Source organism: Lepisma saccharinum, chromosome 17 (assembly GCF_977018435.1).
Source record: "Lepisma saccharinum chromosome 17, izLepSacc3.1, whole genome shotgun sequence".
NCBI classification, from domain to species: domain Eukaryota; kingdom Metazoa; phylum Arthropoda; class Insecta; order Zygentoma; family Lepismatidae; genus Lepisma; species Lepisma saccharinum.
The window spans coordinates 32,818,769-32,824,768 of NC_139245.1; the positions used below are offsets into that span (position 1 = coordinate 32,818,769).

At 37.1% G+C, this 6,000-nt stretch overlaps 1 protein-coding gene across 2 annotated transcripts in view; it reads right to left on the reverse strand.

The window, feature by feature from the left end:
• Amacr (Alpha-methylacyl-CoA racemase) overlaps positions 1-5,493 on the reverse strand; it is a 31,645-nt gene extending 26,152 nt beyond the window's left edge. The window contains exon 1 of one of the 2 annotated variants that reach the window (XM_083139289.1): positions 5,408-5,493. The gene's annotated coding sequence lies outside the window, so the exon portion shown is untranslated. Of the gene's footprint in view, positions 1-5,400 lie in introns of both variants that reach the window. The other variant, XM_083139291.1, reaches the window with a different exon arrangement.
• Positions 5,494-6,000: the final 507 nt, after the last annotated feature.

Genomic DNA, 6,000 nt, shown 5'->3' on the forward strand with positions numbered 1-6,000 from the left:
AGTTGATTTTTGTTGTGTTGAGCTGCTATTGTTTGGTAGATCTATCAGTCCACCAAATTTTGATTTTATCACTCTTGTAATTTCTAAGGTACTGCTACAGGTACTTTCAGCTATTGTTGATTAGTACCCTAAAAATCATGCAAGGGTATTATGGTTAAACGTAGAAAAAAATGAATATTTAACGATTTTTCGCTAGTTAGAAAGGAGTATTAGGAAATGCTTGAGAATAGGGCCATTTCATGTGAAATCAACCAATGAAGAGGCACTTTTCAACCTCACACATTTTATTCATTTGAAAGGGCTACCTGAGGTAGAAAAATATACTAAGTTGCAGAATGTGTGAATTATTTATTAATTTCTTGCTTATTGGCCTGTAATTGTCATCATCAATTCTTAATTTAACCAGTACTGTATGCTATTGCAATGGCATACAGTATTCTGGGACAAGCGTATGGCATTTTCCCCTACCAATGAGGCTCGTACAATCTGAACGGGAGAGGAAAGAGTAGTTTACAGGATTCTTGATAGGAAACCTGATGGTAAGAGACTTGTATAAAGGCCAAGACGAAGATGGAGGGATAATGTTGAGATGGACCTTAAGGAAATCTGTAAGAATGGAAAAGATTGGATTGATCTTGCCCATGTTAGGAACAGATGGAAGGTTTGAGTTGCTGTAGCCATAAACCTTTGGGTTTAAGATGGCTAAAGAGTTAGATATTTCCAACTTTCTCCTCTTTCCATTTTTCACTATGTGCACTAATAACAGAGTTGGCTATGGTTTGATTGATTGGGTTGGTGTCTTAAGTCCACTTTATGTACAGAAAGGCTAATCAGGACTGGACTTATGGTTTTAAAGTGGGATCCGAACCACTATGTGCCTCCACTGGGTATCGAACCTGAGACCCCTTGATTACAAGATGACAACACTACCACTATGCCATCGGGGAGGCCAGGAGTTGCCTATGCAACTGAACTTTTTAAATCACCCTGTATTTCTAATAACTGAGAATGTAAACATCAGCTTCCTTCATGTATGTTAATTCAAACAATAATGTATTTCATTTCTGTTAAACTTACACTTCTGAATTATAGGAATTTGTCTATCGAAACATGTTATCATGCATTACCTAACCTATCCTTGTAATCTCTTTTCATCCTAACATAAATCTAACATATTTCTGGATCCCATTTTAAAATTTCGTACAGATATTCAGCAATAGTGTATGTATGACATACTTTAAAAAAAAAATATGAGAAAATGGCTACGAACATTTTCTTTACATCACCATTGATTATTTTTCAACCTGACACAGACATGCAACATCTCATATGAAAAAGGCTTTCAACAACTTTCCATTACCATTTGAATCATTTCTATAGGTTGCCAAAATATTGCAATCTAAAGTTAAGAAGTTGTTGAAAAAAAAATGGCCAAAATCGCACATTCTGCACCTCTGTAATTTTGAAAATACAAAAGATATAGATCTGCAAGTTTGCATATTTTCCTACTTCAGGTAGCCCTTCCAGTATGCCAAATTCCAAATGAATCAAAAAATGAAAGGTTGATGGCCTTGTTTATTTGACATGGAATGACCCAATACTGGAAACGATCATGAAGGAAGCTAACTAGCACAGTTAAAAGCTTCACTAAGCATTATATACTGAGAAATTATTGTTTTTCTTGTAGTTTACGGTTTTTATAAAAACCACACAAAAAAGAAATAATTCTACAATGCAAGCAATTCGTACATACAAGTAAAAGTAGAGAATTATAATTTGAAGAATAGCTTACAGCTTACACAAGCATCCATGCAGCAAGCAGACATTCTTGGTTTAGTCTTCTTGGGGATTTATTTCTGGCAGATTTTCATGTGAAGCTCGAGACTATATATTATGTGGTCAGGTGTTGGAAGCATTTAGCAACATTATTATAATGCTAAGAGCCCTAAAAATTTGACTCATCTAACCTAAGAATGAAAGCATTTAGAAATGTTTTATTAATGCTAATGGTCCTAAACCTGAGCTGCCTATCCAAACAACAAAAGCATTTACGAACACAATAACCCTTTGCATCTCACACAATTGAAGTAAATGGCAGCAGCTGTACATATACAGGACGTAAATAAACCAATGGCTGCTTACAAACAAATAATCACATAGGACTATACAGAAGGGGAAAAACATTCTTCAGAAAACATGCAGTAAATAATCACGGTAAATGTTTACAGTACTACTTTACTATACCGGAGACACCTATCAATGATTTATTTCACAATTTTTTACATTGCTAACGTACTCTTCTGCATTGCGGAACATTTCTTTAGGTGAAATAATGAATTTATAACGAATATAATGTCTATTTCTTACATTAACAAGTACTTACTGTTGTTCCTTATTTCCCACAAACCATCCACGGGTAGCCCCAAAAACCATTGACGTTAGCCCAAAAATTCACGATAGCCCCACGAACCATCACGGGGACGAGGTATTCCTACTAGGTTAGGTTAGGCCTGTTAGGTTAGGTTCCATTAGCACTCCTTTCGTTCAATTTAGCATATACGGACAACATCATGGCGGCAGCAGCAATAGCACATCGGAAATAGATTTTCGTAGAAAACCACATGCATTCGCATTAAAATGGATCAAAACTACATTCCCGAACATCAACAACACTACAGATAATGATTTGTGTAAGTACTTTCTCCTGTAAACTTGAAGAAATCCGTCTCTGGTATAGTAAAGTGTTACCATGTTTACTATCCTTCGGACACCTGTGGGGCTATGCGTCAATGGTTCGTGGGGCTAAGCAAGAATGGTGTGTGGGGCTACGAATATTTTTTTCGAAACCAATTTTTAACTATTGTAACCTATGCGTGGCCCTACCTAACCTAACCTTACTGGAAATGGTTCGTGGGGCTATGTACGAAATCTGTCCGAAGGATAGTAAACAAGTACCATAATCACTAATCCTCTGAAGCGTACGTTACCAGACGTAAATAGAAATCAAACCATGTAAAAAAAATGTGTTTGTAGAATCATTAGTTCGGAATTAAATAACTGGAACTTTAGCCTATCATGTTTGACAGTCATGTACCACACTACCAAATTTACAGAATGAAATAAAGACTTCAGAATTAAAATCCCTTGTGGTAATTTAAATTGTTGCACCAACTACTATGAATACAATGAATGTTATTTTTCTTAACCATGTTCAAAAACAGCATGTCAGATGCATTTCACCATAAAGTATAAATTATTATCAGTGCTCCAAGTTAGATTTTATTTTTACATACAGTGAGTCACATAATTATTCGGACACACAGTAAATTTCTAACGTTTAAGAGCGGGAAGGGAGTGAAATCTGTGTACAGCTTTGAAGTTGATTTTCGTTTAAAAAATGTCATGTTTAGCACAAAATTGGACGATAAAAAGTTAAAAAAAGAACATCAGCAACAATATAACGAAGGATGAATCCCTACCGTTGCAAAAATAGTGCCACAAAATTATTCGGACACATAGTAAATGTTAACGTAAGTTTGCGATACAGTGACAATTTCGATTTACGGATTGATTGATACTCTGTTCATATATATTAACTCTGGTTTCCTGTAGGTTTCTATAGCAATTACGATCGAGTTTTGTTTAACAAAGTTGTGATATAAAACATTTTCTATGTAGAAATGGGGCGAAGAGGAAAGGAAAGTTCATTTGAACAACGTCAGTTAGTGATATGGCACCACGCTAAGGGTAAAACTTACCGTGCAATTGCCTCAATGTTGAAAATGAAAAAAAGTACAGTTGCAGATATTATTAAGCGATTTAAAGATGAAGACAGGATCGAGTCCCACGGTCATACAGGGAGACCAAGAATTTTTTCCCCCAGAGAAGAGACAGTAATCGTGAGGAAAATTAAAAAAAAACCAAAGATGAGTGCTCCAATGGTGCGTGCTGAGGTAGTTGAGGAGTGTGGAAAGCATAGTCATCCTGAAACTATACGAAGAGTGCTCGGAAGGGCAAACTATCATGGCCGTGTAGCTAGGAGAAAGCTATTTGTAAGTAAGCCAAACAGGACAAAAAGACTGGTGTTCGCAAAGGAACACTTAGGAAAGGATCAGACATGGTGGAATCGGGTAATTTTCACTGACGAGAGTAAATTCAATATTTGTGAGTCAGATGGGAGGGTAACAGTGTGGCGTAAACCAAATGAGGAGCTCCGAGGGAAAAATTTGCAAGCAACAGTGAAGCATGGGGGTGGTCACGTAATGGTTTGGGGCTGCATGTCGGCCCAAGGCGTTGGTAAATTGGCTTTCATCGAACAGACAATGGGCAGGTACTGTTACCTTGACATTCTGAAGTCAAATCTAAAGACTAGTGCTGAAATGATGGGCATTCTTTGTAACTTTATGTTTTATCAAGATAATGACCCGAAGCACACTTCCCGCGTAGTACAAAAATGGTTATTGTACAACTGCCCAAAAGTGCTCCATCCTCCACCGCAGTCTCCAGACTTGAACGTCATTGAGCACCTCTGGTGTAAGTTGGAAAAAGAAGTGAGGAAAACACCTATAACCTCGAAGGCAGACCTCAAGGAGAGACTTCAACATGAATGGGCCAACATATCGCCAGTGTACACCAGAAAATTGGTAGAAAGTATGCCAAATCGTTTATCCGAGGTGTTAAGAATGAAAGGGATGCCTACCAGATACTGACATTTCTGTTCGTTGATTTTGAAGCGTGACCCGACGCCTAAGTGGGCATAAGGGAAAAGAAGAAGAAGAAGAAGATTTTGAAGCGTGTTTTCCTGTTTCTCCTTCCATGTGTCCGAATAATTTTGTTTAACCTACAAAAAATGTTTGTTTTGTTTAATGAAAATATTCTACTAATATATTATATTAAATATAATTGAAGATAATTAACAGTGTGCTCATATTGTGTTTTGTTTGTTAAATAAATATTAAACATTTATCATCGTATTATATCACGACTACGTCAGTAAATATTCAGAAATCTTATCTGTCCGAATAATTATGTGACTCACCGTAAGTATACTTTCAGTTATCCCCAAAGTTCAAGCAAACATTCTCTACCTACAATTTCCACCTTAAAGCACTGATTGGATTTAAATACGCTTCCAAAAATAGCACAAATCGTCCAAGATTTTACAGTGAACGTACCAAGTTAGAGGGAGATGCGACATGTAACTCCACGATATACAAATTTCAATGACCATGATAATGCATAAATTCATTCAATTTATAAACAATACTTCTTTAATTTCTACTTTCTTGAACACAAGAATTAAATGTAAATGTGTATTGAAAACGAATGTGTATTGAACATCTCCAATCACGTAAATTCATAATCTCTTGAATCACACAGGTGTCATCATTATATACGTACCTACTACCTAAATATTTTGATTTGAATACCATGCAGGATGTAGCAGACGATTTTTTTTTTGTAGCAGACCTATAGATGTTTCATTCGAACTGTCCCATACCGTACTTTCAACAGATATTCCGTTTTCCTAGAATAGAAATATATCTATGAAAACCCGCACATTTTTAATATATATATGTATATATTTATTTATTTATTTTATGTAAGGTAACGCGAGAACTACTCAAGCTTTGAAACAATACAATGAACGGGCAGCTCACATTACTGCATTTCTCAACCACTCTCAACTTGACCTACACCGGATTCTATATTCCTTAGCATAAGTAAGTGGGGTAAAAAAGGTAAAAGGTAAAGTGTTCCCCTGTGCATAGCACCACGCCATGAAGGCGTATAGAGGGTGTGGGGGTAACGCCCCACACTTTCTTGATCCGGTCGTGAGTGGGGGTGATGTGATCAGCATCACGCCCCTGACCGCCTTTACCCCCCAGGGTTTCCCCCAGGTACCCATGTTATTCGACGCTGGGTAGGCGCCGGGGCCGCTTCCACCGTTAGAAAAGTTCCCGGATTTGAACCGGCCGGGGATCGAACCCGGGACCTTGA